This window comes from Papaver somniferum, chromosome 10 (genome assembly GCF_003573695.1).
Source record: "Papaver somniferum cultivar HN1 chromosome 10, ASM357369v1, whole genome shotgun sequence".
In the NCBI taxonomy this organism is placed as follows: domain Eukaryota; kingdom Viridiplantae; phylum Streptophyta; class Magnoliopsida; order Ranunculales; family Papaveraceae; genus Papaver; species Papaver somniferum.
Window position 1 is genome coordinate 156719969 of NC_039367.1, and position 11735 is coordinate 156731703.

At 34.7% G+C, this 11735-nt stretch overlaps 1 long non-coding RNA gene across 1 annotated transcript; it reads left to right on the forward strand.

The window, feature by feature from the left end:
• Positions 1-585: 585 nt before the first annotated feature.
• On the forward strand, positions 586-1505 carry LOC113317661. Its single transcript, XR_003343821.1, has 3 exons — positions 586-741; positions 843-985; positions 1069-1505. It is a non-coding gene; the product is annotated as an uncharacterized LOC113317661 (long non-coding RNA).
• The last annotated feature ends 10230 nt before the right edge of the window (positions 1506-11735 follow it).

Below are 11735 nucleotides of genomic sequence, written 5' to 3' on the forward strand. Positions count from 1 at the left end.
ATAATGAATATAAACATGACTATCAAATTATACATATTTGTTATACTAACAATAATCAATCAGAATTATAATTTTGGATATATCGGCTTGTTTAATGATATATTTCAACCATTAGTGAGACAAAATTTAAAAATAAATAGGTCATCTATTAGTGGGATGGAGGGAGTATCTGTTTATGCGAAAAAAAGCTGGGTCCCTAGTTAAATTTGCTCATTCTCCACGTATAAAAACTGATTTAAATTTGACCATCCACGTGGATAAATAAATGAGCAATTTTATATGCTGCCCACTAGACTTGCTCTTATCAAATTTCAATTAATTTTCTCCTCAAGTGTAAAAGAAAATAAGAGGAAAAGTAGTGGTTGTGGTCCCCCTTGGCTACAGAGGGGAAGCTAAGAATTAAAGATCAAAAGTAAAAGTTTTTTTTTTATTTTCTGCAGTGGCCCATTAGCAGTCGTTCATATCTTTACTACTACTGCAAGTGAAAGGACAAATTCATGAGTGGTTCAGTACAGATACAATAAGTCTATATAACATACAAAAGAGAGAAAATTTTTACAAAGAGATAATAAATCATAACAAATTTGGCATCGTTTTTCTCTCATCTCTACAAACAAGACTAACCAGAAATGGCATGCAATATTAGTAATGGTTTTACAGATTGGGATCTGCATAATTTTGGAGTTTTAAACTCAGACAGTAATAACAGCATCATGTCTTCTTCATCTTCTTCTTCAATGGGTAAAATATTTTATATTCTCATTAATTGAATTTTGTTTTTGTCTTCCAACACTTATAAATCTCTTTCTATCCGGGTGAGTTGACTAATGGTTGTTTTGCAGTAATGGAGGATTCTTCTAGTTTTCTATCCACTGGATATCTTTAAGATGCTGTCATGGAATGGAGTAATTACTGTAAAAAACAAAGACTACTGTCTTACAACTCCAGTGATTATGATGCACATCAAATATTTCACTGTTCTAAGGTTTGTTTTCTTTTGAGATTTTTTGTTTTTTTTTTTTAGGTTTTAGAGAGTGAGAGACTGATGATGCATTTTTGGTTTGCCAGCAACAGAGTGTCAACATGGACTATGGAGATAATGGGGCAATGTGTTTTCAGAATTTGATGTGCTCAAGCTCAACTCCTGAAAATAATTTGATGGCTGAAAACAAAATTGAAGTTCAAGGTAAAACCCAAATCTCTCTATTACTAACTCATTCACTTGTACAAAGCATCCAACAGAAGTTCATTTGCAATCTCCTTTTCTTAAAGTTAAAAGGTTTACAATTTACTAACTTAATGTTTACAATGTGCTTCCCGGTGTGTAACTAGTTCAGTAAATGTAATTGTTCTGAACCAATTTTTCTTGCCCTTATAAAGAGAGAACTCTTTACTTCATTTATCAAGTCAGCAAGTTCACTCAATTCCTTGGGGATCATTAGATATTGTTGAAACTATTTGTCTTTCACACAGGTTTAACTTGGTAAAAGATCTTGATATCAGCTGACCCTGAATTCATCATTCTTCTTTAGTTGAGCAATAAAATTGTTAGGTGTTGTATCATTTTGAATAAGAAGAACTAATTAAAGGTGTTGTAATGTCTTCTTATTTCATACAAATTACAGGAAAACGATAGGCTTCGGAAAAAAAAATCCTTTCAATAAGATATACTCGTATCATTTTGATTGACAAAACGAGAGCTACTCCCTTTGGGTTCTTTTTATGACTATATGTTACAAAAACGTACAAAATGCATACAACTACCATATATACAATACTTGAGCAATAAAACTATATAATGGTTCGTACAAATTAAAAAACAGGGAGTAGACATTCAAAATCATCTTCCAACTCATCAATTGAATAAGAAGAACTAATTAAAGGTGTAGAAACTGAAATCGAACCAGAAATTCAACCAACTACAGCTCCAACTCCGAAAATGTGGATAAGAAAGTAGTTCTACAAACCCAATCTCGTATTTGCTGTTTTTTTCACTGATTAAATGGGTTTAATTCCTAAAAAATTACTGTTTTGTTGCAGGGCTTACAACCCATGGGTGTGCGGCCCAAAATAGATGTCTTTGATTTTTCCCATCTCCATGTATATACATGTATTATATCCAGGTAACCTAAGAACTATTATCAATAGAAATCCTTCGCTTCCCCGCCTCTTTTCCTTTCCGTATGATTATACTACAAAACGTTATCAAGCATGAGCTCTAACCCAGCGATAATGGATTTTTGATTTTTTTTTGGGTTGCTATCAAATACGTTGGAGTCATTGGAATCGATGAAATCGTCATCGTCTAATCAGATAAGTTGGATCCATTTTCTCCTATATATATTTTTTTTTTATATATGTATTTTGGCATATACATTGGGTATATTAAATCTGCGATTATAATTTATTTAATCATGATTAGGGATTGTTTTGATTAATAATTTGTATCTGGGAATTATTTGTGCTTGCGGATTTAGTTTAGGTCGGTGGGAAATACTGGGACAAAAATTTGTCTGTTCGCGTGAAAGAGATGAAGAAACAGACGAACAGTTCACCCGACCCAGACCAATTCGGTCCACCCAGCCCGATCCGGTCCATCCAATCCAACCCGGTCCAGCCAATTCGGTTCGGTCCAACTCGGTTTGGTCGAGCCAATTCGGTCCGACCTGTTCCGGTCCATCCTATTCCAGCCCAATCCGGTTCATCCCCAATTCGGTCCTATTCCAGCTTGTGTCTTGTTCCGGCTTTGTTTTTGGGGCGTGCACGACTAAGTTTGTTCAGGTTCTGTGTATGTACGGTGGGAACCAAATTTTGAGGTATGTAACTGTAACGCCAGTTTTTTTTTTTGTATGCTAGGCTTATTTATTTGTTTTCAGAATATGCCTAGTTTTATTTATTTTTGTCTTAAAATAAGTAAAAAGCATATAAACGGTCGATTTAGATTATTTTTATTGATCTAAATCATTAAGAATTTTGGTCTTAATGCATTTGTTCTCTTGAATATGATATTGTCTATAGTTGAATGGTGTATTTTGTTTAATTGGTTCTACCAACTCAATTCCAATGTATTTTTCTTGGGTTTAGAAGTACTTGTGCACCATTATTGTGTACTTGATATTTTCTTCCCAAATTTGAAATGTGCCGTGGGATCCAATCCACTGGCTCGACTATTAAGAGTCGGTATTTTCAAAAGATACGTTACAATAAAATCACACGTATTCCAAATTTTTTGGAAGTACTCACAAAAGGTGAAATGAGTCAGAAAGTTTCCATTTCTCTACTTCATCCATGATACTAACGAACCAGTATATTTGTAGTGAGATTCTCTTGGCTTTTTGAGATAATGAATATTTTGAAATTAAGCTGAACGTAGAGAAATTGAAAATGGAAAGAGCCCCGAAGTAATGAGGGTTATACGTACCGACTCATATAAAGCAGGTGAAAAGGGACATATGTATCATGAGACAAAAATATTTTTTTTCCCAGCAGTAATGACACCAAAGTATAGGTATCAATTGAACATTGAACATGGGATCAGCTAATATGTAATTCTAGCTCCCATCATAATAAAAGAGTTGGAAAGGCACCTGAGCATAGGTATTGGTATATACAATGTAATGTGTATGTGTATCATAGTAACAACCAATTTTCACATCAACTTTAATGGAAACAAGAAATTTGCCTGGCTAATTCCCTATCTTATCAAGCACAACAATACTCATTTATTTTTTCAATATAAAACAAATACGTCGCAAAATCTCTAAATGTACCAAGAGATAATAACACCTCGTTAAATTTCCAAGTAACCGGTGCAAAGGGATGTCATGTGGAACATCAAAATGATGAGAATGTAACTGATTGCATCTTTTATAGTCTCTAATATATTTGGAAGGAAATATATTTTATAGAAACTAATGAGTCAATCTAGTTCAATGTAATTCACTATAATATTTGGATTATTGAATCCATATTGACTCTGACGATAAAATGTTGGAAACTGACTCATACAGGCTTTGGGTATAACCATAAAGAAACTTTGGTTGTGACATGATGATTGTTTTGAAAGAACTCATGCAAATATCACTTTATTTGAGTGAACGAAAATGGGAAAAAGATTGATTGAATGAAAAGTGACGGCATAACTCTCAATGAGTGTTTTCTAAATTACTAGATACACAACCCCCTTCCCATTATGCTTTTAGGTAAGAAAGAATATCACTCATTTTTACAAAGTCTTCAATAAAATAGGATCGAGACCATCCTAAGATGCAAATGGTAAAATTTCCATATTAAAAAGAAAACAAGGTTTAGAAAAATATTCATGCAGAATGCGGACCATTAAAGTCACTGATAGATCTGGTGAATGTTTTGACATTTTGGACTAGTTATAGTTCCCAAAAAATTTGCGTTGGAAAACTCCTAGCACATATTACACAATGCGAATTGGCAAAGGCTAACCACCCTTGTTAATGCTAGAGAATTTACATTAAAAGGACTTGATGAATATTGCATATTTAATAGGATCAATACAGAGCATCTTATACCCAATGGTCTCGCAGAGGCTACCACCAAATGTTACAGATGGTGTCTAAGGAATAGGTTATGCGTACCGACCTACCTTTTATTGCTTTGGGGATATGCAATATTACTTGCATCTTTACTTAACTCGTTTTATAACCCAATATTAGTCAACCTTTTTTACGTACCAGTTGGTAGCTGAATTTAAACCTGACATTTGTGTTATTACGCATTTTTGGTTGCACTATATATGTGCCGTTACGAGTTCACATGGTACTATGATGGGTTACGAAAATGATTAAGTAACTTTGTTGGATATTTACTCTCAACAATTATCCGCATTTTAAAACCTTTGGAAGGAGGTCTCTTACTGCTAGATTTGCAGGTTATCAATTTAATGAGCAGTCTTCCCGTCGTTAGGGGGAGATAAGAAAAAGTATTTTCTAAGGGAACGACATGAATTTTCATGGTGCATTCCTACTGTGTCTCATATTGATTATTTTACTCCACAAATGTAAATGTGAAGTGACAAAGAATAATCAATTTTTAGAATGTACACTGATGTTGCTAAAGTGACAAGATCACACATACCAGCTGCAAATATTCCTGCAAGGTTAGAAATCCTCAATATGGGGTACACTATAGACTAAGGTGTTGCAATTACACTTGGTGGAAGTGTAGTTGAGGCCGTGGCTGCATAAAGGAAGATGGGGAGACCACCAGGTTCGATCAATGCTCATCTAGAAAGGAAGTAGATGAGTAAGGAACAACCTAATTTGTATCATTAATGAAATCATCTCATTTGATTATCTCTGACTATGTCCATGAATCAATAATGGAGGACACTCCGAAGTTTAATGATTCTAGAGAACAATGAAATCCTGACGGATTATGAGAATGCACATGAGTTAATGGAAGGATCATGCGTGCACAATGATGATATCATCCATAAATAGTTTCTCTAAAAGTAGAGCACAATGAGATTGAACCATGCTTTATTTTGATTAATTTCAAATAAGTAGCATATTTGGGATACACAATCCAGGTAGAACTTAGTTCTTTGGCAAATATACGGGTATTTGGTGTGGTAGTGCTAACCATAATGAGAAGAAAGTAGTCTTAAATTACAAAGACTCGCCTTGTGGCGCGAGGTTTCTCACAAAGCCCTGGAATTGTTCTCTTGTAATGAACGTTATAGAGTTATGCTACCTAGTTAGCTTGGTAATTTCAAAAGGACTTGAAATGCAGCATATGTATGTGGTTGTTACGTATCTCTGAAAGAATCAAGAGATAGAAGATATTTACAAAAGTACTTGATAGACTTTTGTTGCCAAAATCAGATGACTCTAAACCGTAGAGTATGTTTACAGTTAGATAAAACACTCACTTATAGATTCAAGCAATCAGACGGATGTGGTATACCCGTCTAAGTGGCTATTTTATTTGGAGGGTATAGACAAGTAAGTTATTTTTCTTTGCGTATTCATAAGAAAGTTCCTAATTTGGAATTGTAGCTATTTATGTTGATGGTACAGACATGATGTGTACTCTTGATGTGATAAGAGACAAGTTATTTAAAATCCGAATTTGAGATGAAAAATCTAGGGAAATCTCGATCAAATACCGATCTTGTGGTATATTATTCCACCCGTTTGCATATGTATGATGTTGTCAGGAAATTTAAGAAAGACATGCATCCTGATAGCACTCCCATGGTTGGTCGAGTTTCAAATGTAAGTAAGTAACTATCTCGTCCAAAGGAATATGACGAAGATGTGTTGGGAGATGAAATTCCCATATCTAAGTACAATACACGCATTATTGTACTTAGTATAATAATGTAGTCGATTAAATTTTACATCCTCAAGGAACTTGTTAGCTGTATATAGCTCCGCGCCAACACAACGTCATTAGAATGGTATAATGAATGTAATCATGTACTTAAAAGTAACCATTGACATAAATTTGTTCTATCCCTACAAAGACATTAAAAGGAATGCTAATGAAAGTGCAATTCAAAAGTTGTTTATTATGAAGGAACATTAATCTCTTCTCCAACGAAAGTAATCAGAGAGAGATATGGTAGATTATTTTCTAAGTCATTATCAATATTCAGTTTCGAAAAATACATGACTAAAGGAAAAGTCTGGAAAAACTCTGAAAGTAATCAGGGGGAGATGCCGACATCAGGGGGGAGGATCCAAGGATATGATGTCGACATATTTTACTTCGACATTGAAGCTGTGTTGTACTCTTTTTCCCTTCGATCGAGAATAGTTTTTCCCAAAGGGTTTTGTTACTCGACAAGGTTTTTAGCGAGACAACACTTAAAGCATCAAGTATGTTGAACGTTGAAGACATAAAGATCGTGTTGATATTACTGAAAGTATCTGAATCAAAGAAATGAAACGCGATAGTCTGTTAAGCAACGTAACTTTCAGAATCAACAACAAGGTCTTATAAACATTCCAGTCACCAAAGTACAGTGTGATAAACTTCTTTTGACTGCATTAGACTAATGAAAATTGTCTGACATCATGGGAAGCATCTAATGGTGTGTGAACTATTTTCCTTCACCGAGGTTATTTTCTCCCACAGGGTTTTGTTACTCGACAAGGTTTTTAATGAGACAACAACAAACACCGGAAATGTAATTTCCCAACTAAGGCTATTGTCTTTCCCACGAGGATTTTCTGCCTTAAGAGTTGTGAAGCAACTAGTCAACTTCAACGGAGCAAAGTGATCATCTGCAATGAATCACCTTTACTTGCATCCGTCACGTTGTACTTACATCCGTCACCTTTACTTGCATCAGGATATTTCCTATCCCAGCTATACTTGGGGCTTTTCTTTCCGTCAAGGTTTTGTCCCACTCGGTTTTCCTTGTCAAGGTTTGGAGGCAACATATTTCAGTCCAACTATGTTATAAGTTTGCTTAATATTGTACTCTTTTTCTTCAGTTAAGGTTTTGTCCCTCTGGTTTTTTCTGACGAAGTTTTGACGAGGAAATTAACTTAGACTCGTTGATCTTTGATGATCGTATTGCATGTAATGAACTACATGTAAAGTATGAGATAACATGTGAAGTACTACATGTGAAGAGCGGTACCAAGGTTTTGTCCCACTGGGTTTTTCCTTGTCAAAGTTTAAATGAGGACGATATTTGAAGAACTATATTAGAAGCACTTTATATAAAACACTGCCACTACAACAAAACATGGCATTAGCGACGAAATTCCTGGCGACATGCAAATTTTCGTCGCTATATATAATAAATAGCGACCTAAAAAAATGTGGTCGCGAAATGATAGTTTTAGCGACATGTAGAAAAAATTGTAGCTAAAATCATCGGTAAGTCATATAATCAGCGACCTAGTCTGATGTCGTAGCTAAATCATATAAACAGCGACATAAATCAATTATATCGCCAAAATTAAATTTTAGCGACAATATTGATGGTCGTTGAAAATAAAATTTTAGTGACATAATCCAATTTGGTAGCTGAATGGTTAGCTTCCAGGATAAGTTCGTTCTAAGTAACGAATATATTTATGGAAAATAATAAGCGCATAAAATGAGATTATCAGGAAAGAGTGAAAACGAATGAGTTAGGTTCTTGTTTTTTTCAAGTTAATACGTGTGGAAGCTTTAATTTACAAATCTAGTACCAATTCAAAACGGACATTGCATATGCTGCTTCTGACGCCATGTTTGAGTTAACAAGTCTATCTGGTTTCATTCGACAAAATGACTAAAAAAATAGAGTTAATCATAATCGCCATGTTCACTACAAAGGTGTATCTTTTAACAATGTAGATGATTTTAGAGAACAACTAATCTCATAATTTTTTATGAAGCAATTTTAGTTTAATAAGCTTGCTACTCTCTACTTTTATGGAGGGGAACAAGTTGATTACTCATTCTTCGAGTACTTCCTTGCGCACACTAATGTTTCGGCCTTACATTTGAGCAGCAAATTATCAAACTGGTGCAATCAAAATAAAATGCAAAATAGAGTTTCAGAGTTTCTAGTTAAAAAAATTCCAGTCGAAAGCTAAAGATCTTAACTCTCAATTGCCCAGAGTAATCCTATTATATTGCCGCTGTGGTTTGCTAGCCTCTCAGAAATTGGTATTACCCCAATACACGAGTATTTATGTTTTAGAATTTTCCAGTCATAAGCTTTATCCTAAATGGACGCATTTTCGTTGACTGCCTATAATTATATAAAATAATCTCATGGACTGTGGAACGGTGCTTCATATATTGTGAATCTTGTTATTCACCTTTAGCTTGGATCTCGAGTAAAATACCACGACCTAGAGGAAAACGTGTGCAGACGTGGCGACCCTCTAATGATAACATTTCCCACAAAATGATGTTTATCCCCCTGAATACCCGTTCTCCCCAAACCAACCATCGCCACTACTAAAACCCACGAAGGGTTTAAACACCTTCTTTTCCACTAACTGATATTCTCCTTTCTCCACAGATATCATCAGTATTAATCTTTTGCCAAATAATTATTGTTCGACAAATTCTGCCTGATAATTTGAACATTTAAAAACAAATTATTATGCAATTTTAATAGGTCTTTTTTCCCTAAAAGAGTATTTTCATATTAAGCTGCTACAAATCAATTGGAAGTTGCAGGTATTATCTTCAACCTATTTCCATTAATTGCAATTTCATTTTGTTTTTTTGCTCCATTATGTATTGTTTGAATCTTTTATATTCTTATTGAAGTCAATTTTTGTTGCTCTTCAATTTTGGGACCTAAATTGAAATTCTCAACTGAAATTTACTTTGCGGATGTTCTGCATGAAAATTGTAGGCAGATTTTCTACCTTAGTAACTTACAATTATAATTGATTACTTCTCTGATTACCTAGATTGTTTAGTAAATCTTAATGTTTCTTTTAAACTTCTGTAATGTGTAACCTAATTGATTAGGTTAGAAAGAGAAACCTTGAACGATAAATTTGGTTTTGGATGAATGAGAAAAGGGGTTTTATAAGGGTTTAGCTAGTTTTTTATTTTGCAATGTGTTTCCCTTTATTTGGTCCAAGTTTGTCAAAGATTGCTGAGGCTAAAAAGTAATATATATATATATATGTAGATTTGTACTCATGTTACGCACTTCCATGATCAGCTATATTTTGAACCCATTAGTAGGTTACGTCTTTGTTTACCAATGTCCTGTACTAGTACAAAAGAGATAAAATGTTATGGTTAGGGATTGCGGCCACTTTACCCTACAATTTTCCATCAAAACTCCATAATCTCAAGGCTACACACACGAATAAAGGTGCAGTTTAAGCTCACATAACTGGACTATCTAACTTTTATCCGTTATATATAATTCTGTAGTTTGGTAAGAGACTACAAATCAGGACCATGTACGACGAAGTAGTTAGTTCCAAACCTTGTACCGTTGAGCAGCAAAGTACTATTCGCCGAACGGAATTATTCATCAAACTACTTTCTCTAATACGCCTCAGCAGAATGGAGTTGCAGAAAGAAAGAATCGTCACTTACTGGAAGTGGTCTGTGCTTCATTGATAGAAGCACATATGTCATTGATGTATTGGGTAGAGGCACTTACTTATGCATCATATCTTATAAATCGAGTTTCATCCAGTACCATTGTGTTTCAAACACCCCATCAAGCTCTTGCAGAAGCAGTTGTGGCTCCAACTGTTCCTAATCTGCCGCCTCATGTGTTTGGTTGTGTAGCTTATGTTCATCTGCAAAATAACCAACGTGATAAGTTGGCTCCTAGAGCTTTGAAGTGTGTATTTGTGGGATATGCAACAACTAAAAAGGGATACCATCGCTATCATCCTCCAACCATAAGAATGTTTGTTACTTTGGATGTTGTATTTCATGAAGATATTATGTATTTTTCATGTGAGTCTAAACTTCAGGGGGAGTACCATAAGGAAATTCAGACTCTTAACTATGATGAAGATATATCGAAAATTGATGTATCTGTTATTGTCAACTCTGATGATATGGTAAGAGAATTTGTTGATGAAGGTTCTTCAAGAGAAGAAACAGAAAGTACATATTGTATCGTGATATAGAGATTCAAGATGAGGTTATGGTAGAAGAGATTCCAGAGTCTACGTTACCTCAAGAAGATGAAACACGAAACCAATCGTCTGCTACGGATGTTCTTGAAGAATAAAGGAAACAACTTCCACAACGTGTAAATAGAGGTATTCCTAAACCCAGATATGAACCTGAAATCTCTAGTAAGGTTAAGTACCCTATGAGTCATTATGTCTCTCACCATCGTTTGTCTAAAGCTAATAAGGCATTCATGAATAAACTATCTACTGTTTTTATTCCTAACAATGTGTAAGAAGCATTAGCTGATCCAAAATGGAGAGAATCTATAGAAGAAGAAATGAGGTCCCTCTTTCAGAATAATACTTGGGATTATATTGATTGCCCAGAAGGAAGAAAGATTGTGGGGTGTCTTTGGATTTTCACCATTAAATACAAGGCAAATGGTGAGATTGAACTTTATAAAGCAAGATTAGTTGCTAAAGGGTACAACCAAACTTATGTTATCGACTATACATAAACTTTTGCTCCAGTAGCGAAAATCAACACAGTACGAGTGTTGTTATCGCTTGCTGCAAACTTGGATTGGCCTTTGCAGCAGTTTGATGTAAAGAATGCCTTCTTGCATGGTGAATTAACTGAAGAAGTTTACATGGAGCTCCCACCTGGTAATTCAGTTCCATAATCTCATGGTAAGATAGTATGTAAGCTAAACAAGTCATTGTATGGACTAAAACAATGTCCAAGGGCCTGGTTTGGCAGATTCCCCAAATCTATGAGGAACTTTGGATATCGTCAGAGTAATTCTGATCATACTTTGTTCATCAAGAAGAGGAAGGATAAAATTACTGCTCTTATAATATATGTATATGATATGGTGGTGACAGGAAATGATCCATAGGAGAGGAAATCTTTGCAAAGATACTTATCAAAGGAATTTCAAATGAAAGATCTTGGTTCATTGAAATACTTCCTTGGGATTGAAGTTTCTCGATCCGGTGAAGGAATTATCTTATCACGAAGGAAATATGTTCTCGATCTTATAAAATAAGTGGGCATGTCAGCAAGTCAGCCAGTCCATACACCTTTAGAATAAAAGGTAAATCCGTGTATTGAACCTGATCAAGTTCCTGCTGATAAAAGGA